The sequence below is a fragment of the Chlamydotis macqueenii genome, chromosome 2 (assembly GCF_036417535.1).
Source record: "Chlamydotis macqueenii isolate bChlMac1 chromosome 2, bChlMac1.mat, whole genome shotgun sequence".
NCBI lineage: Eukaryota > Metazoa > Chordata > Aves > Otidiformes > Otididae > Chlamydotis > Chlamydotis macqueenii.
Genome location: NC_141557.1, coordinates 84,196 through 109,547, shown reverse-complemented (window position 1 = coordinate 109,547; position 25,352 = coordinate 84,196). Strand labels below are relative to the sequence as shown.

The following is a 25,352-nucleotide window of genomic DNA, read 5'->3' as shown; positions in this document are numbered from 1 at the left end:
CCTCTCCGTTTTTTTTTCCCACTTCTAATTAGTCCTTGCCAAAATCTACTCATCCTATCCACAAGCGGTTCCCCTAGCCTTAATTTCAGCCTACAACCGGTCATCCTTCTGTAGAATTACATCCACACATGACTCGCTCTCCGGCCCATTTTAGTCCTGGCCACGAGAGACAAGCAGAGCACCGATCCAACGTGCAAGCCATGAGCACTTGACCGACTAGCAAGACAGGCCTCCTTCACGTTCAGCTGGATTCCTGACAACCTTGCTGAGGATCCTCTATCTGCGAAGGGCTGGTTTTTAAGATTTTCTGTTCAGACAGCAGCCTTTTGAAGAACTTGCCTGTTGTAACAATATAAAGCTCAGAGTAATTCCATGTATTTAGGAGGGCAGCGATCATCCCTTGGGTTGGAGCCCGCATTGTTCTCAGTCCGCCTTACGCTCATACTTGCAAATACTCCGGATAAAAGGGGCGAAGTGTAGGTGGAAAATGGGAGTGAGTGACACAGGTTAATCAGGATTTTAATCACGCTAATGGATGTGATTAACTGCATACTTCTCCTAGAAGCTTCCTGCAGCTACACATGAGTGGCTTGATAGCCAGAATGCAGCATGAGCGAACTGCTCATCCCGCTTTAATCTGCAGCCACACCACGTGCGTCACGTCATCCAGCGGGCAGGGATATACCTAATACTTAACCTTACTTCCACCCACATATCAAATCTTCCACCGTGCCAACACTGTCATTTTGGGCAGGGCACAGACTCCAGACCTGTGTTTGTCTATGCTAGTTGCTTTAAAAAAAAAAAAAAAAACACACAAACACCACCACAACAAAAGCAAACCGAACCCCCCCCAGTTACCACTCCAGGGGACTGGAAATCTAACCTTGGCAAGGGAAAGCCAATACAGGGCTATTGCATTACACAAATAATGCAATGCCTGAATAATGCAACTACTTTTTTTTTTTTTTTGCTAGTTTTGTCCAAATCACAGGGACATTGCTAGCTTTATCTCAAAGTCAGTATCTTGCTAGTCCTTGGAGAGCTATTAATTCAGCGGCTGCCACTCTCCCAGAAGAAAATTCATAAGAAGTCAGGCAAGGATGAGAAGAGCAATGAGAAACACCCTTTTCTAATACTGAGGAGGTTGAGTAGGCAGGGAAGAAATCAGCCCCTTCCCTCCCCATTTCTAGCGGAGGATGCATGTAAAGCAACAGAATAAATAACCCACCGCCCTCCCACCTTCGCGCAGCTACTGCAAGGGAAGAACGCGCGTTAGGGAGTTTGAACGTACTCACATTTACACACACATCCATTTTGCAGACCTGCGTTTCCCATTAACACAGTACCTCCCGTGTTTTCCCGAGCAACAACTGCAAACACTCTGCTATCAAGTGTACCAGCGTTTACAAAACACGGGCTTGTATGACAACACGCGTAACTCAACAAGGACGCGGAGGAGTCCAAGACTAATCTTGTTTGGGAACAGAGGCCTCCTGCCTCCAACCCCTTGGCACTATCCTGGTATATTTTTAAAAACTGCTGGAGCTCATATACTAACGCATCACACTAGTGTCAGTCCATAATCCTTTGGGGTTAGAATTCCCAATAATTTTAAGTAACTTTAATTTCCAACTTTTACATTTCCAAAGCTTTATTAAGAAGCCTCTCCAAGAGCAACATCGAGCACTGGTGTGAGCCAGAAGTATTTTATTGTTACCAAGTTAAAATCTGCATAACATCTACAGCAACTGATTTCACTGACCTTTTCTTCCCACAAGAAATTCTTTCACATGTGCGAAATCCTACGTGATGAAATTGGCTTCAGAGTTGTAGGAGGCTGGAGAAATTCAGCGCACAGCAAACACGGGTTGGCCTGCTGCACGAGCTGACCTGGGAGCAATATTCACACGGGCTGTACTTTGTTCAACGCGGCTTTTATGCCATCTCCTCAGGAACCTGATCCAAAGCACATTTACCCTTTCCTCGGGGAGCGGAGCTCTCTGGAGCCGATGACGGCGGTGGCGATGGCTCAGGCTCAAGACTCAAGCTGCTCTGCCACCACGCTGTCTGCTGTAATCACAGACCCCTGCACTTCCCTGATCTACAGCTGAGTGTAATTTAGTTTGCCTTCAAGGAAAAACAAACCCACAAAGAAAATCAGTTCAATTGCAAAAGAGATGAGGAACCACATACAGACATTTGCCTAAGCAAAAGACTGATCTATTTCAGTTGGGACAGGAAGTGTAAACACGAAGCTACAGGAAATAACCATCTGCCCTTCAGAGCAATATCTGCTTCTTCAGGTTTGCCTTTGAAACTCCAGAAGCACGTATGCAAAATATAATTTGCCGTCTACAATCAGACTGGCAACAACATGATGAGTAATGTCCCTTGAACCCTTCGTTCTCAGAGGAGGAGACTGCAATTTTATCTTCCAATCTGTGTTTGGACTAGCAAAATAAATTACTTCAGATTTTTCTGGACCAAAACAAGGTATAGTTATATATTATTTGGCTTTTAAGTAACCATCACTTTAATTTGAATTGCAAGTAGGTTGAATTCATCTTGACAGACTGTACCCTGCCTGACCAGTGGTTTCCCTTAGTCACCAGTTTCGTATATATCAGAATTTGGAAGTCTGCACATCAGTCCTGCACACAGAGACACAAGCGTCGTTTAAATACGGAGTTATTAGCTGAAGATATCAACAGCTGAGTTAAAAGGAGTAGTTAAAAAGCTTAAGAGTAGCACACATCGCTAACAGCAATCGGTCCAAACCAGATCTGAACTCTGCAAGAATTCAAATCTGATTTAATGGCTCAGATTAATTTATTTCTAGGGAAGAGAGGTAACCACTAAAATACTACAAGGGTTGAGACCTCAAATATAATTACAGCTCCATTCGCTAAAATTAAGGCTGCATCAGCCCTTTTACAAACACCAGAAAGAATACGTAATTCATTTGTTTAATCTGAGTATTCAAACTTCACCAAATGAGCTTAAGACTGGAAAGAAGTCACGTCCCATCCTCCACACAGCCTTACCTACCACCCCTTCAAAAAAAAGGAAAAAAGGTTGCTTCTATTTTCATCGTACTTCTGTTGATCAGGTTGTCTTGTGCTTCTCTTGTAGGAGGTGTGGAGGGCATCTAATACCATGACAGAAAGAACAGTTTAAGCAATACTTTGGTATTTAAAACCTGGACTTAACTGCCAAGTGTCCCTGGAAGGGAAACAAGCGAGCACTCTAAACCCAAGCACTTCAGAAGTAGCACTGCCACCTTTAAATGACGCTTACCAGTACCGTGAGGCTTGGCACAGGCATTCACCAGAGTGGGTCCAAGCTGGTTTCAACAGTCTACGGGAGCCTGTCGTGTGATTATTCACCTCCTGGTCTCCGCTCCACTCTCCACAATGCCCACAGCCAACTCGTACAAAGCAGCGGGCGAGGGCTAAAGCGATGCATTTACCCACGCCACCACGCTACTCATAACCTTCAAAGTTTCCCACAGACAAATTAGGCAACTTGTTAAAACAGATCTCCAGATATCCCGCAAGGGTGAGGTTCTGCAGTTCCCAGAGCTGCGCCGTGGTGTTCAGCACTGCGCGGAGCCTGCCCGAGGATCGCTGGCCAGGAACATGTAAACCAACTGACAGAGTCATTAGCTTTTAAGAAACAATCTGATAAAGTCAGATATTAAAGGTTCAATGAGTATCTGCTGGCATAAGCGTACTGCCAACAGGCTTCCCATTTGTGCTTTAAGGACAAGAGTGACTTAATCCTCTCTTAATATCATCTGAGGACTCGGGGGGAACGAGGGGTGACCCATAAACCCGCACCCACGGCAACACCGCGCTCGAGCTGAACTCGCAGGGCCGGGATCTTCCAGCCACTGACAGTTCTTTGTCTTACTTGGCATTTCCCTGATGTCATTTCTGCAGAGACACATAACAGATTTAATAATATCCACGGCTGTCAGCTTCAGAGTCAACAGTCACACTCACAAACAGATCAACTGTTCTGCCTTCAAGCTCATTATTTGTCACTAACATGTAATTATTACCAAAGAAAACTGAAGACACAGGATATTGCTGCTAGTGCGCTGGTAAGTCAGTTAAGCTCTTTCCAAAACAGAAAAAGCCCATCTCTTTCACGTGAGGAGGGCTAAAAAGCTAAAAATTAAAAATAAGAGAGTCCATGAATCCTCCAAAATGCATCTGAAAGGATAATTAGAAGTTTCACCAGTTCTCATAGGAAAAATAAATTAACAACAATTTAAAACAAAGCCATTTTAACACAGGCAGGTCTGTTCAGCCAATATCACTTATCATAACTGTATTGCTACGTTGAATATTTTTGAGTTACGATGTATTTCTCCTTCTCAAAGTTAGCCAAGCTACAACAGCACCTTGTATGTACAATATCAGTGTTATGTTGCACACTACCAGGTGGAATCATCAAGCCCTAGCAAAAAGTAAATAAGCTCTCCAGTTGTAAAACTCCAGTACAGTCCTGTCCCTTCAGTTCATAAAGCGAAGGCACAGCAGCGCCAGGCACAGAGCCCTGCACAACGAGGGCAGAAGGAGGCACCGAGCAAGGCCTGCTACTCCCCGGGCTGAAACGCCGAGAAACTACTTGGGCGGCTATTATATTACTCAAGAAGCCTTTCAGACACTCCGCTGAAACTGTGAGCTGGGAAGAACACAGTCCACTGAATATAGGATTTCAGATTTAAAATAAATAAATAAATAGACAACAAAAAACCCCAGCCACACCCACCTACACTTTTTAAAAAGCTAAAATAAATGAGTTTATTAGTTAAATCCCTACAGGAATCGGGTGAAAAAAATAAGAGAGGGAGCAACCATGTAAGAGCTACTAAGAAGAACCTAAGAAAACCAAACCCAGATGTCTAAACCCGGGTTTCGCCCGCTCGCAGATCACGCGTTTCGCGCTCCCCTCCGGGAGAAGCGGGGTTCACGACAGCCCAGGGCAAGGCACGCTCAGCAACAGCTGCCGGCAGTCCAGCAGCATCTTCGGGAGAACAGCTTCACCGCCCCGCGCCTCAACTCATCGGCGGCGATCTCGCAGCACGCTGCGGGAAACGTTCGTTTAACGACGAAAACGACGGCTGCTCTTCCCAAAAGGCGTTTGCTCGTCCTGCGGCCCGGTCGGCAAAGCCAGCCGGGCGTCGTGGTCCGCCGATGGCGGGGCGCCGCTCCGGGCCAGGCCCCGAGCCCGCCGCCCGCCACACCCCGCCCCGCCCCGCCGCGCCAGGGCGCGGGCGGCCCGGCCAGCGACCCCTCCCCGCCCCCGGGCCAGCCACAGCCCCGCGTCCCCGCCGCCCCGCACACGCCCGGCGGAGCGGGGGTGCGGGCCGGCCCCAGAGGAGGGCGGCGGGGGGAGGGTTGCGAGGTCCCCCCAGACGCGCGGATTCCCAGCGCTGCCGCTGCCCCAAAACCCCGCGTTTCCGCGGTGCCCGGGGCAGCCAGCGCCCGGAGAGCTCCGTCTGAGGGAACGCTGCCCGAGCGGCCGCCCTCGCCCGGATCGCCGCGGCCGCCTCCCCCTCGCGCGACAAAGGCGCTCCCGGGCAGCGCCCGCTTCCTCCGGGATGGCCCAGGCCGAGCCCCGCCGGGACCTCCCTCCCCGCGCGGCCCCGCGGCTCCCCGGCCTCTCCCCACCCCTCGCCCCCCACAAAAGACCACGCGAGCGCTGCCGCCCCCCGCCCCGCGCCCCTTCCCGCCCCGCGGCGCCGCCCGCGCCCCTCACAAGGGCGAGGCCGGAGCGCCCCCCCCACCCCACCCCGGGCCCCTCCATCGCCTCAGAGGGCGCCGCGCCCGCTCGGAGTCCCCGCGCCCCGCCTGCCCCGCGAGTCCCGCGGCGGCGGCCCCCCCCACCCTCCCACCTCACCCCGGCGGCCCTTACCGGAGGCGCGGGGGCTGCCGCCGGGACGGAGCCGCCTGCTGAGTGTCCCTGTCCCCTGCGGGCCCGGCCGGGGGAGGAGAAGGAGGGAACGGAGCGGCCGCTGGCCTCACGCCGAGCGCACTACCCTGCTGGCGCGGCGGGCGGGCCCTCGGCGGCTCCGCCAATAGCGGCGCGCCGCGCCCGCCGCCCGCCAATCGCCGCGAGCGCGGGCGGCGCAGGGCCGGGGCGGGCGGCGGGCGGGGCTGAGGCGGTGCTGCAGTGACAGGGCAGCGGGGTAGGGTGCGGCGCGGAGGGGGCCATGGCGCTGGGTGGGGCGGGGCGGGGCGGGGCTGAGGGGACGGGGCTGGGGAGAGAGGGGCTGGGGGGAGAGGGGCTGGGGTGACACGGCTGGGGGGGACAGGGCTGGGGAGAGAGGGGCTGGGAGGGACAGGGCTGGGGAGAGAGGGGCTGGGGGGGACAGGGCTGGGGGGAGAGGGGCTGGGGGCACAGGGCTGGGGAGAGGGGGATGGGGGGGAGAGGGTTGGGGAGAGGGGGGGCTAGGGGGACAGGGCTCAGGGGAAGTAGGGAGGGGAAGCAGAGGGGGCTGAGGGGAAGTAGGGAGGGGGCTGAGGGGATGTGGCTTGGGGGAAGGCAGCTGAGGGGAAGCGGTGAGGGGAGATGGAGACGAGGGCGCTTGGAGGTGACGGGGAAGGGCCCAAGGGATCTGGTGGGGGAGCGTGGGGCTGAGGGGAGATGGGGCTGCCAGGCACCGGTGGGGCAGGGTGGGAGGGTGTCTTCACAGCAGCGCTCTGGAGTTGGTGCGGTCTCGGGGGTGGTAAAAGCGGGTCCCCTCCCCAGGCAGGAGGGAGCAACCCTGGCATTGGCGTGCCTGTGGCGCTGGCACACAGTGACGAACAGCAAGCAGCACACTTCAGTTCCTGGCGGCAAGCTTTGTCATCTCACCTTTGGGGACCAAGTTGGTTGTTCACAGAGAAGTTTGAGGGTGGACGTCCCTCTGGGAGCACATGTGTGCCTATAGTGGGCAGGGGGACTCATCGACGCGGCGAGGTAGCTGGAAGGAGGCTTGCTGTAAAACATAGCGTCCAAGGTGGGGTGCAGAGTTCACCCACCCCTCCGGTGGCTGAACACCACACACTGCTGGAGCTTTTCCTTGGATTCCACCATGGCCCTTTTGATCCAGAGATGCAACCCTCCTTGATGCAGGAGGACAGGAGAAGGACAGGAGGACAAGATGTAGGGATGAAATGTAGATAGCAGGGTGGTGAGCGATTAAAGAAAGTGCTTTTTACAGCACGCAGAGCTGTGGTGCGCATGACTGAAACTCCCTGGGGTGCAGACAAGAGGCAGATGAGACCATCAGTGCTGGTACAGTGACAGCGACCACGCAGGAGGAATATTCAGCCTCATTCTTCATGGTTCAAACCATCACAGCCTATTACGTGTGTTAATCCATAAGGAAGGGAAATCATCTGTCTGTTGACAGCAAGGCTCCTGCCTGTGCCCAAGGGGCGTAGGTGTCCCTCATCTGACCAGAGGGAGCTACAGAACTACTGAATCTCATAGAAGTATGTTGGCCTGCTAGATGACAAAATCAAAGCTTGGTGACTAAATTAAAACATAAATAGGTGTGCCTCTTATATCTGGTCACCTGAGGGAGGAAACACCCTTTGCATCGGGCTGTGGCAGGGGGCACACCCCATCCACATCCATGGCAAGTTAAGGTGGCAGCTTCTGCCCGCTCCCCTCCTCCCAAACTTGAGAGTGTGGGTACGTTTCCAGGGCCGGAGCCTGTCAGGGGAAGACGGGGGGGAAATCCCGTGTCCTGATGAAAGGCATATATATAACAACTGCTCGTACCATGTGCTATTTTTAAGCTCCGAGATAAAATAGCATCCTAGTGGCTTTCTTTGGGAGGATCGGGCAGTGGTTTGAATTTCAGGGCTGTCCCAGCCTACCCTGGGCTTGAGATCGTCATAGGCTCAAAGATCCCTCTCTCTCGTTATTAAATGCACCTCTCTTCTCTGGAGCCTTTCTGCTAGGTGCTCTGCGAGACGGGTAGACCCTGGTTCTAGTGCAGGGCGGTCATTCCTGTGTCTGTGGAGCAGACGTCATAATACAACAAAAACTCGTGGGCTACGCTGGCGCCGTGTTGGGGAGTATGTCTGACCACTGGGCTGACCTGCTTTCGGCTTCAAAAAGAACTTCTGGCTGCTCACCAAGCCCTGAACGTGTTCCCCAAAATTTAAAGAGTCCAAAGCCTAACCCTCGCTGCACAGTGGTCACACAGGAGCAAACATTTGACGTTTTAGGGCGACAGAAGTGTCCAGACTCCACTCCGTCGAGCGACGGCTCTGATGACTCGCCGTAGTCGTGGCCAGGCACACTTAACGATCACAAACGAGAGCAGGCCGCAGCCCTCTAGTGCAATAGGTGTGTCCATTACAAACTACACGTTGCAGCAGGCGACTCTCCTCCATCACCCAAACATCCATATTTCATCGCGCGAGGGGCTTCCTGCTTTACAAAACGTGACTTTGTAAACCCCGGGCGGTGGGCTACCATCCGCTCCGAGCTATGTTTTTCCTTCCGCTGAACCAGAGTCTGTTTGTACAGCACGCAGCATCACCGGGCTGCGGTCTCCCAACCCTGTTCTTCCGTGCACGCTGCCAGCTGAGAACAGATTCTTCTGGTTGTCTCGTCCCTATCTGCTGCTGCTTCTTTGTACTACGCGGCGTACTCCTCGCACGTCTTAAGCTGTGATTTTTTTTTATCCTATTACGCGTAGCTTCTCAGTACACTGTGAACTGGGCTTCTTGACTTTCTTAGGTCCTAGATTCAGCTGAAGCCAGTTGAATTTTCCTCGTTGGGGCTGGAAGAAGTGGGATGGAAGAGTGTTTCATAGCTCGGCTTACATCTGAAGATCAGAATAAGTTGTTCCTGACGAGAAGGAAGGGAGGAAAGGCCGGATGTGATACGAGCTACACCTCTGTCCTCCACGCAGGTGAACTGCTGGGGCTCTTCGGAAATGATCAGTGTAAAGGCAGGATGAAATCCCAGCTGGGCTTGTTCCTAGGTGGACAATGGACTGGCCTGTTCTCTTAGCTGTTACCGAGCTTACAAGCCTAGCTTGCCCAGAAAAGCTGATGGCTACTTTATTGTTCTACCCGAGCTTAGCACGGCTTTTGTGGGGCACCATTTAATGTGAAACTTCCTTGGCTTAGTTTAAAATCTGAAGCCTGCTCTCTGCTTTACGGGAGCAACTCTGGGACAGACTCCACTTGTTGTCTCCCTGCATACTTCCCCTATGCAAACATTCAGCGCGTCTCGTTTATCTTTGTTTACCCCTCAGAAGAATATAACCTACTTCTCCACTTGCTTTTCCAGCTGCCTTTCCAGACTTCCTGCGTCCTCTCTCAGCTCCATTTGGCCTGAAAAAGGGAGCAGCGTGAACCACTCTCCTCCATCGTATGGCAGACAAAATCTATGGGACGCCACAGGTTTCTGTCCTGTCATAGCGAGAGGGGATTGTTCTTTTTTGGAGGGGGAAGTGGAGGGAGAGAAGGTTAGTAGCTGATGGCTCTGCCCTTTCAGCAAGCCGGGCAGTGAAAGTGGATGGGCGAAAGGGAAGGGGACCGGCTCGTCTCCCTAACGAGTCCCCTCTGGCCAGGCCCATTAGCCCAGCGGGGCAGGTAGAGCAGGCCAGCAGTTAGGCCGGTCTAAGTGTAGGCCTGATTTGTATTATGTGAGTCATCTGTGAGCGCCGAGGGAGCTGGAAAGGGAGAGCTTATTTCTGGCAAACGCTGCCTCGCTGCCGCTGTGATGGGAGCCAGCGCAAATGAAGGACGCTCGGTAATGCGGCAGGGCTGGCTCTGCTCGTCCCGGGGCACTGGCAGCAAAAGTCTCGGAGAGAAAAAGTAATGAACTGTACAGCTTTCTTACTCATTTGTCAGGAGTTTGTCATTCTCCCGTCAGAGCACATGGCACAACAGCCAGAGGTGAACGCTCAGCGCTGAGCGCTTGGCAGGCAGAGCTGCTGGGGTTTGTCCCGGCTCCGCAGGATGCTGCTCCAGGGCTGCGTGTTGCCGAGGGGTTCGCTGTCGTTCCTCGGATCCCTCGCTCCTTTCAGACATGCAGCAGAGCCTCTGGAGGGGTCGTTTCCAAAAATGAGTGCTCCTCAGTGGCAGTTGGGAAGTAATGAACCTGAGCCCTCGATAAAAGAAATGGAACCAGATCTATAAAGTGCTTGAGCGGAGCAGGGAGTTGCCTCAACACTTACGGCAGCACCCAACAGACCCCCGTTTTCAGGACATTTAGGTTTATGAATGCTTTTGAAAGTGAACGCCTGTAAGCGTCTTGCTGAATTTGAATAGTCTCACAAAACCAGCCTGCAGCTTTCACTCCCATGCCGCAGTCCTCGTTCCACGTCCACTTTCCTGTCGTGAATTAGGCGCGCGAGTGGAAGCCACCTCGGCAGAGTGAGTCAGGACGCTGCCCCGGCGACAACAAAAGCCGTGTGGGTCCCTGGCAGATACTCGCCAGCCGGCCGGGGCTGTTACGCTCACCAGAGCTGACTCCAGCACGACGGAAGGCATGGAATTTTGGCCAGGGATCCCTGCCATCCCAGAGACCTGTCAAGTCTCCCTGACTGGTCATGGGATTTGCCTTGCAGCTGGCACACCCCGTGATCCCCTGCTCCGGGATCTGTCCCGCAGCTGTAGCCTGAAGGAGAGGGAGGCTGCGGGGCTGCGGCGGGGCTGGGCGAGTGAGCACCACCGCCGAGGGCTCCGCAGGCCTGGCAGCACCGGCAGAAAGCGCGGCTCTCCTGCTACCCTGCGTCGTCCGTCCCAGCGTGAGTGACCCAGGGCGCGGGGCGCACGACCCGGGGCACGGGCGTTCCCGGGCGAGAAGATGTTTGGCATGTAGTAGCTGATATTTGCATCGTTCTTTGTCTAAGCAGAGCCTTGTCCTGGGAAGCGCAGGGCAGCCTGGCCTTCTAGAAGGGTTAATCCTGCTCCTCTGCCCTGGAGAGGGCTTTTGGCATCAGGATGGCAGAGCTGATCTCTTCCCTAGCCTGGGCCTTCGTAAACCAAGCCCAATTATTCTGAGGCAGAGAAAACGAGTCTGTGCGGTAATGACAGAATGAAATGTCCTCAGGAGCTTGCGGGTAGCCTTGAGTTACCTTTCATAAATAGGTTAACAGCTGGAGGGCCCGTTTGTTTACGGGGAAAAGACATACACTGCATGCCCTATATGATACGCTCTGTCCTAAGCAATTCTGCCGTTCTGTTGATTTATATCTGGAGATTAAAGGATTTGCCTTTCCATCAAATTATTCTCCTCAAACTACCAAGTCGGATCACGTTCTCCGCTCTGTGCGGCTGTCCCCGGTGAAGCCACCGACGTTTTCTCCCTTGCTGTGGGAAACGAGCAGCTCACAAATGCCTCCCGATCACTTTGATGGCGATTGCCTATTTCTGTCCTGCTTTTGGTGCCTGGGACACCGGGGGACAAGAGAGGGTGAGAGGTCTCTGGGCCCCCAGGGCTTCCAGCCCAAAGTAGAGGGAGCCTGGAACCAGGGCTGACAAAAGCTGGGTGATGAGACGGAAGACGGCTGTTCTGGGGAAAAGCAATCTGCAGAGAGCCTGGCTCCGTCGGGCCTGCAGGTCTGCGGGAAGCTTCATGCAGGTCAGGTCCCTCACCAACAAGGAGAGCACCTCAGGGGTCGGGGCCTCGTTTGTTTTAGTTTTACCGTTCTCTTCCTTCCTCGTGGGATCAGGTACAAGATAAGCACTGAGAGCAGCAGAAGGGAAAGGTTGGATCGCTGATCCAGAGGTTGGAAGGAGCGGATCTGACGAAGGACAGGGGTATCTTGCCCAGAGAGGCGGTGGATGCCCCGTCCCTGGAAACATCCCAGGCCAGGTTGGCTGGGACTCTGAGCGACCTGATCCGGTTGGAGATGTCCCTGCTCCGTGCAGGGGGTTGGGCTGGGTGGGCTGTAACGGGCCCTTCCCACCCAAACTGTTCTGTGATTCTGTGATTCTATCTGGAGGATGGCCATGCCTCTGTTTCCAGAGATGTGCTGCCGCTGCTGGGACAAGATGAGGGGACCGTGGAAGGCAAACAAACCCCACAGCGCTTTGGTGCAGTGCCTCGTCTCTGATGGTGGCTGGCGTGCTGTAACACACAGTCAGTTCGCCAGGCCAAAGCAGGGGTGGTCTCCTCACACCGAATCTCGCCCCGTGCTCTGACGGCTGGACTCGTAGGCGCTCTGGGACAGGAGGTTCCGTAACTTTCCGTTACGATTACGGCAGGCGTTCCTGGGTCCCAGCGGTCCCTCCCTTTCTGAGTCCTGAGAAGCCAGTGGCAAAACTTTCTCGTGGTAACAAGGTACACAGGGTAGTGGTACCTGTGCAAAGCGGTGGGTTGGAACGCGCTGCTTTCCAGTTCCTTCGGTTTTGTGTTACATCAAAATGAAATGGCAGGTCCCCGCTGTACCTTCTCGCGGCCGCTCAGTGTTGTCTCTGCTTCCATCACATAATTTCTGACTTTCGTTTTTTCTGAGGTGGACAGTCTCTCAGCATCTCCTCATGTGCTCTTCTCTCTTCCATGGCTGCCCTCCCTGCCTTCGGTGAACTCTTCAGCTCTCCAACGTCCTTCCTGCGGTGGGATGAGACGGTACTGCGGGTATTGTCTTTGGAAAGACCGTACCGTTTACATACATTCCCTACGTCACTCTGTGTTCCAGTGCTTTATACTTCGCCTTTTAACTCCCTGCCGTCTCGTTGTTCCGTTTGCCCGCGGGCTGGGCAGAAGCCGGGACAGTGCTGTGTGCAGCGGTGCCCAAGTTCCCTTTCTGAGATGACTGGCTTTGGAAACCCGACTCCCGTGAAATTCCCCTCCGTCCTCAAAGCGGCTGCAAGCACTCTGGCTGTCTGACGAATTCCCAGGGCATTTTCTGCTGGTTATTTTCCGTTTGGGCAGCTAGTCCCTTTGCGTGAACCCTTGAAGGACACGTGGGATGGACAGGCTGTACGCATGAAGCTCATCCACAGCCGTGCCGCCACCGCTGGTCCCATTTTGCGCGGTCATTGGTTCAGACATGCAAATCAAGGGTGTGCAGCTTTCCTTTATATGCTTTAAATATGAGCCGCACGTGAAAATTGCCTGAAAAAACATCCTTTCAGGCTAGGAGCAAGCCTTCGGTATGGACTAAAGGCAGTGTCACACCAGCAGTAAGGACAGAGCTCAGCCCTTCTCCATCAAAAGCATCTTTGCCAAGGGAGGCAGAGTGGTCCCTGTGCCAAACACAAATTGTTCCGATACAGGACGGCAGAAGGCAGCGATCACGGCAGCGTCGTGTGGGAGCCTCACGAGAAGTCTGCTGTCCCCGCGAGCCCCTCCGCGCCGAGCGGGCAGCACCCTCGTTTGCCTTTACCAGCTAAGGAAGCCCGCCTGGCTCAGCAGACGTGGAGCGCCGGGCTGTGGAAGATGGACCTTCCGAAACGTTCAAATGCGTTACCTCACCGAGATGAGGCTGTCGGGCTTGCAACTGGAGAGGTTTTCTGAATCCGCCCCCAAACCCTGGCTGCCGAAACAGCGCGGAGTATGCGAACCAGAGAAAAGCAGCTAACCCCCGAGGCTGGGTCGGAGAGGTGATCTCCAAGGAGTTAGCTCACATCCAAAACTGTAGTAGAAAAAAAGGAAGGTACCGGCTGGGGTGAGGGCGTAACCGCTCGAAACCGTCCCAAAGGACAAAAGGGAAAGTGCATCGCGGCGCTGCATGACGTGGCTGCGGCGGAGAGCTGCTTCAATTATCGATAAAACAGAGGGTGGCTGACGCTAGAGTTAAAAGTTGCCTGAAAATGCTGAAGGATGAAACTCAATCTATCATATAAAAATTTAATTACAGTGTCGTTAAGGCTGAGCTTTCTGGAAGAGACAAAGTAAACACAGTTTCTGGAAGACTGTTGCTTCCCTTGGGGCTCCACAACAGACCTGGAGACCGGATTGTGAAATTTCCTCATTGCCAGTAGAAAAAAAACCAAATATCCAGACAATATCCAAAGCTTATGCTCAAAAGCCACAAACTGCAATTTTTTTTTCTACATATCTTTCTGCTCTCACTTTAAAAAGAAATGGGAGCTTGGGGAAATGCCAGCAGCCCTCGTTACTAGGGGTGAGAATTCCCATTTAAATTCTTATTCATCTTCCAAAAATGAGAGACTTTCAGGGCCGGGGTGGAGGGGAGAGGGAACGCACTCCAGTTGCTGGGAATAGAAATACAGCTCGTTCATACGAAGCGTGGAAAATAATGATAATCTGATGAAAAAAATCTTGGCAGACTGTGAAATTCAGAAAAGGAAAGGGGGAAAAGGCAGAAGACTATAGAAAGTCTGAGCACGAAGTTAAACGCAGCTCAGGGACAGCCCCCGACGGAACTGCGTGAGAGTCGTGGGGTAAAACGCTCTGGGGAGCCGGCAGGAATTCGGGGCCCGGCAAACGAGGCTGCTGGGCACTGATTGTAAGTATTGGTTTGGCCTTTCGTTTTTGCAGTCAAGAGGAGTTATCCCAGAAATTAGCGTGGCAGCAGACAGGCAGGAATTGAGGAAAAATTTGGGCACACCTCTGTGAATCGAACGTAATTGGAAGCACTCACCACACAAGGCTCCAGGCAACCAAACCGCCCAGCTCAGCCACTTCCCGGTTTGTGATACGCTGGGGGAATCGCTGTCAGCAGCACTTCACCGTGAGGCGGTATCCGTATTAAAAACCGCCTCTTACGGGAGGAAAACAAGCTCCGAAGGGATCAAAGCTCCCCCCCCATCTAAACTGCTCCCGAATTATTCGATTTGAGGAAGGTTCGCAGCAGCTGGGAAACGGACGGGTGTGAAATGCCCCAAAGTAAGCAAGGAAGGACTAAGTGATAAAGACGTCTGTAAATAGAAGCCTTCAGTGCCAGCATCGGTCCATAAACAGAGAGTGGTCCGGATAGAGCGAGCTGCGGAAACGTGAATCCTAGCGAAGGAGCGGAAGAGGTTAGGAGAGAGTCATGAGGCCGGGAGACAGAAAGCCGTGTTGCGATTAACTCATTTAGCAGTACAGTTGGATACATCGGCAGCAGATGCCGGCAAGCAAAGAACATAAAGATGCCACGTGAAAGAGAAGAAGATATTGGCTTGAAAGCCTGAAATGAGTCAGGAATTATTTCCTAAATTACCAACGATCCCCAGAGGTCGTTACACATCATCATGACATACGTGCTGCTGTTGCTGCTTGCTGTAAAACCCTCTCGTCCGCAAATAGCCCGGGTTCTGGAGCTGCTCAAGCAGCTCTGCGAACAGCAGGCTGTCTGAAGATACCTGGGAGCGATTACACCTGAAATTTTGGGTAACAGGAGAAACCACAGGTAATAGGGAGTTTGAAAAGCCGTGGGGTCAGCTAGTGTCCCAACAAACGTCACACGGTGTCCAAGGCGTTGTTAGCCCACCCCCGAGGCCATTCCTTCGAGAGGCACGTCCGCAGCCCACGAAGGGGACCGCTGCCGCTGCTCTGCAGGCGAGGGGAGCCCTTGCCGTGTGCGGTTCCCAGAGGCCCGTTTCATTGCTAAATCGCCGTTAAAGAGTCCGGCAAAAACACCAGCTAGTGAGCTGCAGGCCGTGCTTGTGGTTATACAAACCCCAAACGAAAGGGGATGCAGCAAGGACAGCGGTCAGATCCTGCTAAGAGAGCGCCTGGAAACCTTCTCAGCGCTTGCTTTGAGTTTTAGCCGTACGGATCTCTCCGTGTAGGCAGGGGTTTGGAGAGGGAGCTCTCTGAAGTCGTGTCCCCCGGGGACGTCCCTCCCGTATTTTGGTAGTGGACAACTTCTGTCGGCGTCGGCCCCAAAGCACTTTTAAAAGTCGGCGGATTCATCCTCCTCTCTCTGGGAACAGGCTGGGACCCCTCTTGTCTCCTCTACTTGGCCACGGGGTCTTCGGGAGGGAGAACGCGGGAGAATCATTTTGTCACCACGGTCAGGAACGCGCCGCACAGAGCGGTACGCGCTGTAACCAGCCGCAGCGTCTCCCTAAAACAGCTTCTAATAAATCCATTGCTTTGGGAAAGCATCTGCTTTCGCATTGAATTATCCCACAGCTGAATATTAGCAGCGTTTTTGCTAAACTGGAGCTGTCACTCCACCAGAACATGATTAAATATTAGGCTGCCACAAATTCCTCAGGAAACCTGAGAAGGAAAATGCGAAGCCACCGAGCAGAGCCGAAGGACCGAACTGCGAACTGCTGCTTCCGCAGATGGAAGCAGACCTGGAGCTCTGGGGAACGCGCAGTTCCGTGGCGGAGCAGACGCGCCACGGCCACAGCGAGTGTTTGCCAAGGCTCTGTCTGGTTTCAGAACCTCCCCGAGGGAGCCTGCTGCGGATGCGGGGCTGTCAGAGACGGGGCAGGATGAGAACAGCCCGCGCGTTCGCGGACGGATTGTAGGCTGGTAGCGGGGGCTCAGTAAGCCGGGGTCTCGTCTCGTGCGAGAGCAGAGTGAGGAAAGCGGAGCGCGTGCTGAGCCTGCGCTCGGGGGTCCCCGCTGTGAGGACCTCCTGCCCTGTGGTAATTAAAGGGTCGCTGCCGCCAAGAGCGCCTTCATTCATTTCGGCAGAGGTTGCTAATTTTGTGTGTGGCAGGGACGGAACCAGCGGAGCATTGCTCTTTCTCACCCCTTTCCAACCTCCGTTGTGAAACAGGAGATTTAAGCCCTGGGAAAGCAAAGGAACGCTTGAAGTTGGCCAGCTGGTCGCTAAAGGCACTTTCCTGACGTATTTAGAAGCCGAAACGAACTCTGCTGGTCTTGCTGGTCTTTCCACGAGGCCTGTGGGGCCGTATTGAGCCCCCCGGGTCCCTGCGCTGTGTGTTACTGGTGGGCTGTGGGCCGCCGGCGCCGAGCGGGACGGCTGGAGCCGTGGAGGTCCGGGGAACCGGGACCACCTGAGCCCCCGCGGCTTCGAACCCCGTCCTTTCGTCGCAGCGATGGTGCCTGCCCGGTGAGGAGACTTGCCAGCAACATATATGCTTTTTTCCTTTGCTGATGGCGCCGCTGACACGGTAGCGTCCCCAGCGCCCCGCAGAGCCGGGCTTCGCTCTGGGGGAAGAGAACCGACAGCTTCGTTTGGCGCGTGATGAAACAGCGTCCTGGTGAGCGCTGCTGCTGAGGCTCCTCACAGCGTGAGAGTGGAGATCGGGCGGAAGAAATCGCGGAGGGGCTGTGATGAGAGAGAAACGTGGTGTCTGTTCGGTAAACACGCCCGGTTATTACAGGGTGTTGGGGTGCGATTTGTAGCCAAATAGGACAAATCTGGCTATTTACCGCCGGAGAGCCGGTGGTAATCCCTCGGGGCTTCCCAGCCACGACGCTCGGGCACGAAGAGCGGAGAGGTCATCTCTCGCCCAGCAGTCGACGACAGGCAGCCTCTTGTTCGGAGAGGAAAATCGGGCCAAAACCGATGGAACGGTTCAAAAAAAAAAGCAAGTCTGTTGTTAGGGGGCGGCTGGTGTATCCGCGACCTCCGGCGCCAAACCAGAGAGCGCACGAGGGCGTGCCTCGCTGTTCGGTCGCCATTTATTTATTACTGAAAATACACTTAGCTGAAAACAATCGGCGTATTTTTAAACACTGATGTTTGTTAAAAAAGAAAAAATATCTTCTTTCCTGCCAGGACAGCTGAAGGGAGCTGGATAACCCGTGGGGATGGCACGCTGATGTCGCGCAGAGGCTCGCTGCGCGGCCGGCAGAGCTGAGCTCCTCCCGCGAGCCTTGCCGGGGCTGTGCCTGCTTCAACAGCCGCAGGCGTCCGTTCCAGAGCCGCGAAACAAGGAGACGGCAGAAAATCGCCGCTTTATGCCTATGTCTCATTATGTGTGGGACGGGATTGCTGCTGTTGTTTCCTCATAAGGCGTTTTTGGAAACGCGTAGGTGGCGTGGCCCTCTGCCGTCAGCAGGGACCCGCGGGTCGCCGCTCGCCGCCGGCACAGCTCTGGGCGCGGTGGGAGGCGGGCAGCTAAAGCACCAACGAGGGCGGGGGCTGAGGGGGTGCAGGATGCTGCCAAACCTCACATTTCTGAAAAGGCCAGGGCTTTCACGGCTGCATCTGTTGTCCCCACCTCGAACGCCCCACATCTGGGAGAGCAAGGCTCAGGGTCTGCTGAACATTCACTTCTGCCCAGTTTGTCCAGCAAGGTACACAAAAACCATTAAGGACTGAGAGTGCCACCGTTTGTACCGATGCTGTAGCAGATTTCCATAAATCTTGGCCGCTGTTGTTCGAATATTGACACTCTTCTCAGTGGGTGTTTGGCGCAAGAGGAAAGCGCCCGAGGCACTGGCTATGGTGGGGACAGAACATGGAAAATCTCCGTGTGTCCGGGCCTCCTTCCCTGCGACGTCCTGGAAGGCCCCGTGTCGGCGGCCCAGCCGCGAACAGCTGAAGGATTTTGTTCTGTTCAACCGGAACGGCTTCTCCTCCGAGGCTGATTCAATGCCTTGTCCTGGATGCTCCCAGCAACCTGACACCGTGACTCAACCGGAATCCAGCGCCGGCTGAGCTGGCTGCCCGCGGAGCTGCGGCAGAGGCGGTTCTTGGTGGGCCCGGTCTGCCGGAGACCCCGGCGACGCTCGCGCAGCGTCCAGGCAGCCTGGTCGCACGGGGGCCTGTGGGGAACGCTGGCAGAGACCAGCTCTGTGCGGAACCGGCCGAGTTATTTACGGGTGGGTGGAAGCCCCCGTGCTTTTGTCAATTCTAGAGACAGAAAAGCCTGTTCTAGCTGTCCTGGGGCGAGGGGGGAGGGCCTAGCTTACTGCGCAGCGATCTCCTCCTCACTTCCAGGAGGCAGGAAAAGCCTCTGAACCCCACTTTTGCTGTCGGAGCACTTGGCAAGGCACAGAAGCTCCCGCTCAGTTGCAGCCAAAAGCGGAGCCCGAGTCCTTCGCTGCAGAAACGGCGCGGAAGCCACTTTAAGGGCTGTTAACCTGATGCTTGTTGTTTTTCCCAGGCTTTCCTCCGGCATCGCCGCCGCCACGCGGGATCGCGGGTAGCCGCCAGCGTTCCCTGCCGCCCGCCGGCGTCGCCAAGGTTCCCTCTGCAGCCGAGCGGCCCTGGGCCGGAGCCCGGGCGCGGATCCGACGGGCTGCTCCCAACTCTGCGCGAACGCGCTGCTGACAAACAGGCCTCCTGCACCCGGCCGGGGCAGCCCCGAGCGCCTGGCTGCACGTGCAGCGCCTGCTTCGTGGGTGCGAAATGTCCCGGTGCCTGCGCGTTCCCTGCCGTCTCGGCCGCGCTCAGCGCAGCGCCGGGTCTGCGCAGCTCCACAGCAGAGGCAGGGCTGGAGGGACGGTGCTCCGTCAGGCAGCCGCAACGCCGTCTCCACAAAGCCCTGTGTGTGTGAGAAGGTGGGCGACACACGGATGAGAGGGTGAAGACCTCGAGGCTCGGTGCCGCACCTAAGCACGGCGGTGCAGGCAGACTGCTGTTCGGCGATACCCCCGGCGCGCGGTGCCGGAGCCGGTGAGCGGTCTCAGCCCCTCCGAGCCCCAGCTCTGCGGGGCCTGGGGGAAGACGGTAGATACGGCCTTCAGCTTGCGTACGGCCGCTCCCCATCTCGCAGGGCCTGAGCGTCGGCACAGCCCGGCCTCTGCCGGCATCCAGCAAAGCCCAGACGGAAATTCCCGGAGCGTTTTTCTCTGAGGCATTGCTGGTTGTTGCTCTTCCAGTCCCAGCACCCGCGAGCCAAACTCTGCACTCCTCCTTGGCCACCATCCGGAGACCTGCCTCTCCCCGCAGCCGCAGGGTCGCTGCCCTCTTCCCAGTGCTCTCCGCCAGCCTCCACGCTCGGGACCAGGTCCCAGCTGCCAGGAGTCTCCCGGTGTTGAGAGGGAATGGTTCCTACGCGCTCCAGCTGTTTAGCCGTGCGCAGGAACAGCGCGCCAGCCCTCCAGGACGCGGCGGCTCCGCCACGGCCTCCGTGCGCGATGGCCACTTGCGCCGCTGAACCCCGGCCGCCCTGCGGCAGCGACAATCGCGCCTTTGTCTCCTCGGTCTGGACGTCTTCATTTCAACCGTCGGCTCTCCCGGCAAGAGGCGGTCTCCTAGGCCACGGACACACGCGTTGGCTGCGCACACAGCTGCTGCCCCGCTCCCGCTGTCCCCTTCCGAGCTGTTCCGGCGGAGCTGCTGGGCCCGGGGCTGGGAACCGGCTCCGCTTCAAACCCCACGGCAGGGCTCGTTGGCACCGCGCGGGAGGCGGGTCGAAATGCCGGCTCAGGTCTTGCCTGACGCCAGTTTGGGGTGAAATCCCCTCGGAAGAGGCCCTGGCCCCCCGGGACCCCGCAGCCCTGGTGCAGAGGGTGGCTGCTGTCACGGCGCTTGGCACAACGCAGATGGTGACCGGCTCCGACCGAGCCACCAGCGCAGCCGCCCGCTGCAGGGTCAGCTGGGAGCAGCTGGGAGCAGCTGGGAGCAGCGGGACGTCGAACCCCCTCAGCAGGGTCCAAACGACACCTGCGCGCGGCCGTGGTGCGTGTGCACGCGTGTGCGTGTGCACGTACAGCCCGTGGCACAACAAAGCTGTGCTCTAAACAAGGCTGCTGCTGGTGGAGAGCGGCTCTGGGCCGTCGTTTCTGCAGGTGGGGCTGTAGATGGTGGTCCTGCCGCACGTCCCTCCTCCCCGGCCCCGGGAGGGTCCTGCTGGTTTCCCACCGGAGAAGCTGGGGGCGAGGGGAGAGCCTCCGAGGGCGGGGGTGCAGCTGGAGAAGGTGCACCGGGACGGTGCTTGGGCCGAGCCCGAGGAAGGGGACGCTGTCCATGCCTTTAGCTGAATCGCCCCCAGCCCCTGGAGCGGTGCAGCCAGGGGAGAGCAAGGGGAGACGCCAGCTCCATGTGAGCGCCCCGCTGTCGCCGTTTCCCAAAATAACCCTGCGGCGCAGCGTAAGGCACCGCGGGCCGCTGCCCGGCCGCTCGCCCTGGGTGTTCGTGGAACTGGAGACACGGGGACGGCGCAGGCAGCGGCCTCCCTCGGGAAGGACGGGCAGCTTCTCATGGAGAACGTCTCGGCCCGACCACAGCGGCCTTGGGGACGCTCTGAAAGCCGAGGGGGCTGCAGTGGGCCTGGGAAAGGGTGGGAAACGGGGATTTCTGGATGTGCTGGAGCCAGAGAGGGCGGGGAAGAGGGGAGAGCCCTGGAGAGCAGCGGCCGCTCTGGGCTCCAGGAGCTGTGCGGCGCGTAGCGCTGGGTGCTGGGTGCACGGGGCCTCGGTCTCTCGCGCCCTCTGAGCGTCCTCGGGATTTAGCCCGGGCGGTGCTTTAGGGGTGGGTTTCAGCCCAGGGGACAAAGGGCCAGTGAGAAGCTCTGCCGAGGTAACGCTCCCGTTCCTCCTCGCCTCGCTTGCACGAGCTGCTTCTCGTTAAAATACCATCATCTTCCTCGGCAGGTTTTGTGAGAGCTCCGGGGAGCCAGACCCACCTTCTCGAGGCAGAGCTTCTCCGCGGAGATGTCCCCGCACCGCTGCCCAGCCCACCGCCGCGGCTTTTGCCCTGCCCACGGGCAGCATCTTCAGGTTGGTGCAGAACCAACGCCGGGCCCCGGTCGCTGGCGTACGCGCTGTCGAGGGGCTCCCTGTTTCTGTTTGGGTTGAAGCGGTGTGTGGGGCTTCCTTCCCAGTCCTGCCTTGGGTTTTGGTCAGCTTTCCCAGGAAAGCGAGGCTGAGCCGTGGCTCTGTGCGTGGAGCTGCCTTGCACAACAACGTTCGCGCTTCTTCCCCAATTCCGACCACGTTTGGTGCAGGGGAGAGGAGCAGCCGGCTGGGACACAGGTCTGTGGGGCTGGTGGGGATGTGACCGGTTGCTCCCAGTGTGGAGCTTGGGGCACTGCTCCTCCTCCTGCAGCCAGGACCCAAAATCAGCCCCTCCGCACCCAAAACACCAACCCTGCACCCAGGAAAGCCCCAGCCACAGCCCCAACGCACCTGGGGTTGCTGTGCGTGGGCAGACCCCGCATCTCCCGCTCCCGTGGTGATGCCCGGAGAGTTCCCGTGCGCACAGGGATCCCCACGGAGCTGCCGCACGCCGAACTGGTCACCGTGGTGGTGGGAGGTGGGTTTGAACCCGCCGAGGTGGAGCGGAAGCTGCTGCGCCGTTTCAGCCCGGCTCCAGGCGGGAGCTCCTTCCCTGGGCCCCTCTCCTCCAGCTGAGCCTTCCCCGCTCCCTGCCCTCCCCGGGACCCCCGAGCCGCCGTCGAGGACCCTCCCGCTCGTGTGGCCCCGCGGTGGCAGGGCCACGCAGGGCTGAGGCTGCGTCTTGCCCGGCACAGGGATGCGGCGCGGCCCTCGGTCTCGGGGATTTCCGTGCAGAGCGACAGAGGAAGAAGGAAAGGGCGCTTGGCCGCGTTCCTCCTGCTCCCCGTCCGCTTTCCTCTTTGGGTGCTGTTCTCCCTTTCTACGGCTCCTTGCAAACACCGCCGGAGAGCTCAGCCAAGAGAAACAAACGGGGACGTGTCGTCGCGGGGCGCAAAGCAGTGAATCCCCCGGCCAGCACGCCCCGGCTGCGGCTGCTGGGGCTGTGCCCCCCAAGCAGCTAAACCCCCAGAGGCAGACCCTCGCTGACGGGTGGCCGAGCCGCGGCCTCTCCGTGACGCGGCCTCTCCATCTCCAAAGGCGCCCGAGGCTCTGCGGCACCTTGAACGCTCGTGAGCGTTGCTGCAGGAGGGGAAGCCGAGGGGCAAAGCCTGGACGGGGCACGGAGGAGCTTTTGGGGTCTCCATCAGCCAGGGCGTTGCACCCGCCCGACCCTGGGTCCCCTGGGTCCCCCCTCGCCGGGGCGGGTGACAGCAGAGGGTTTCCACCTGTCCCCAGGGTCTGGGTGACGCTGGCTGCCTCACCTCTGCGTGCCGAGAGAGCAAATTGCACCGGAGCAAAACGAAGTGCCGGGCGAGCACCACAGGGCCGAGCCCAGCACCCATCTGCTCCCCGACGCCGGGGGCTGCAGCCCGAGGGGAGCGCTGGAGCTGGGGGCATCCCATCATCCCGTCCCGGCCGCGGGACAGGGGGACGTGCGTGGCACCGACCCAGAGCAGGCAGCACCGGCATCAACTCCGTGCGTCTGAAACGAGCCGCGGGGCAAAGCTGGGGCTGCTGAGCGAGAGCCGCGGGGCCCGAGCAGAGCGGGAGCAAGCACTGCGCGGGGGCGAGCGCAGCCCCCGGTCCCAGCGGGGAGGAGAAGGGGCCCCGCTGGGGGAATCCGGCGTCGTTCCTTCACGCTGAGCAGACGCTCTGCGCCGCCCGCCCGGGACCCCGCGTGCCGCCGCCTGCTGAGCGCCGCCACGCAGGCCGGCAGCCGAGCCAGCGGCCCAGGGCGGCCTCGAAAGGCAGCGGCCGCCCGCGCCCCCCGCTCCGGCCCCGAGGAGCACGAAGGGACCGCGGCTCCCGGCACCCGCGTGGCTCGTCCCACCGGGGAGGCGCTGGGGTGCGCCCAGCGAGGCGCTGAGCCAGCCCGGCCTGCCGCACGCCTTCCGCATCGGCACGGGGCCGCGGCCGCGCCGCCAGGCCGAGGGCTGGCAGCCGTACGGGGAGGGTTTGTTCCAGCCCTGGAGCCTGGCGCGACAGCAGGAGATTAGCTTTGTTTCCAGCTCTGCCGGGATTTGGTGACCTCTGACGAGGACCTTCCACCCCGGCTGGCAGCCTCCGCTCCTTGCTCCCGGCGAAGGGAGAGCAACCGGCCCCGCTCCCCGGGGAAGAGCCGTCCCGTTTATCACCCTTACTGGGAAACGGAGGCACTGGAGCCGAGCTGGGAGCTGGGACTGTCCCCCCTCCCCAGCTCCCGCCCCGGTGACAGGGTCCCAAAACAGAGCAGGGACCGCAGGGACTGGGAATGGCGGGATGGCCCTGCGGAGCCACAGCGGAGCACAGGGAGGGCAGGTGGGACAGGACACAGCGGGGTCACCCCGCGCGGGACAGGGCTTACCGGGCCACTGCCAAAATGAGAAGCCAACGGTTTTCTTAACGAAGCAGCTTCTGCACAGCAGCGGCGCCTGAGCGCCCCGCAAAAAGCAGGGACCACAGCGAGATTGTCGCCAGTGGCAGCTCCTCCCGCCGCTTCTCCCGCCAAACCCCCGGCTCTGGGGAGGCAGCGCTCTCCCAGCCGCGGCCCCGAAACACCCCCAGCCTCGCCGCTTGCAGGCCAGGGGGAGCAGGCTCGGCCCGTTAGTGAGCTTTAGCCGCTCACTTGAACCCCTCCGCCTCAACCCAAGCTCGCGGCCCCCCACAGAGCATCTTTGCCCCTCACCGCCCCAGGTACCCGGCCGAGCTGCCGCACGCCAGCTGCTCCCGCCCTGCGCTGAGGCAATTCCTCCCGGCCCAGCAGAGCCGCAGGCGGGGGCGTTTTCACTTCACAGGTAACTACCGAAAACGGCAAGGCTGCGTTTGACAGCAGCGGGCTGCCGTGCACCGGGAAGGAGCAGCCTGCCAGGAGAGCAGAGGCGCGGGAAGAGGCCGGGGCAGAGCCACGGCGCAGCCGTCCCGCGAAGAGAACAGCGAAGGCAGAAAGGCAAAGACAGAAGGTTTGTTTGACAGGTTGCGAAAGGATTTCGGCCCAGAGACTGGCCCGGTGCTGCCGCTCAAAACCCCTTTTCTCGCCGTAAGGGAGCGGCTGGAAAGCCGCAGCGAGGCGGCCCTGGGCGGACATCCAACGCCCGGTTCCCCGCCGGAGCCGCCGGCGGATCCAGGGCAGCTGGGCCCTTGCTGCCCGCGCTCCTGTCAGCCACGAACGCGGCGAGATAAAACACCAGTCCGCAAAAGGTGAAGCGATGTGAAAGAGAACACTGCGCCCCGCGGCGCTGGGGAGCGCGGGGCAGAAGCCGTAAGCCGCTTTCAACGTCGGTTTCAAGGACGACAGATGGAGGCAAGGAACATCCCCCCGTTCTCCGCTCGAGCGCGGGTGGGGTTGAAGGCACGGGGCTGGGTTTCGAGTGAAGCTTTTAATGCTGCCCCCCTTGGTGGCCACCTGCTCCTCGTCCCCCCGCTTTCGCTGGCGCTGTGAACGTCCTGCGCCACCAGCTGCTGCCCGGAGCGCCCGGCACAGCCCCAGCGCTCCATCCCACGGCCACGCAGCTCTCCGCAGCGGCGGCGGCGCGAGGGAAGCGCGGAAACGCAGCGCTTGGAGATTCGGCTGGCTGCAGCCCTGCTCTTCCCCCATCACGGGGGGATTACAGAGCCCAGGCCCCATCAGCCCGGAAAGAGCCAGACTGGGGCCGAACTGGGCTTTCCCAGCTCCCAGCTCCCGCCGGGAGTTCAGAGCTTCCCGGGGAGGGGAGGGACACATCATCTTCCCATTCAATCCAGCAAAGTCTGATTTATTTTTTTTTTAAATGAGAAAAGGTAAAAGTTCAAAG

General features: G+C 57.9%; 1 protein-coding gene and 1 long non-coding RNA gene across 8 annotated transcripts in view; both read right to left on the bottom strand.

The window, feature by feature from the left end:
* The window catches only part of MAP4 (microtubule associated protein 4), a 151,109-nt gene extending 145,066 nt beyond the window's left edge, over positions 1-6,043 (bottom strand). For 5 of the 7 annotated variants that reach the window (XM_086741607.1, XM_086741613.1, XM_086741615.1 and 2 more), the window contains exon 1: positions 5,929-6,042. The gene's annotated coding sequence lies outside the window, so the exon portion shown is untranslated. Of the gene's footprint in view, positions 1-5,928 lie in introns of all 7 variants that reach the window. The other 2 variants (XM_086741614.1, XM_086741610.1) reach the window with 2 other exon arrangements.
* A 2,354-nt stretch (positions 6,044-8,397) lies between these two features.
* On the bottom strand, positions 8,398-10,051 carry LOC147601549 (uncharacterized). The gene is made up of 2 exons (XR_015257940.1): positions 9,868-10,051; positions 8,398-8,842 (listed from the first exon to the last, which is right to left on the bottom strand). It is a non-coding gene; the product is annotated as an uncharacterized LOC147601549 (long non-coding RNA).
* Between the last annotated feature and the right edge of the window lie 15,301 nt (positions 10,052-25,352).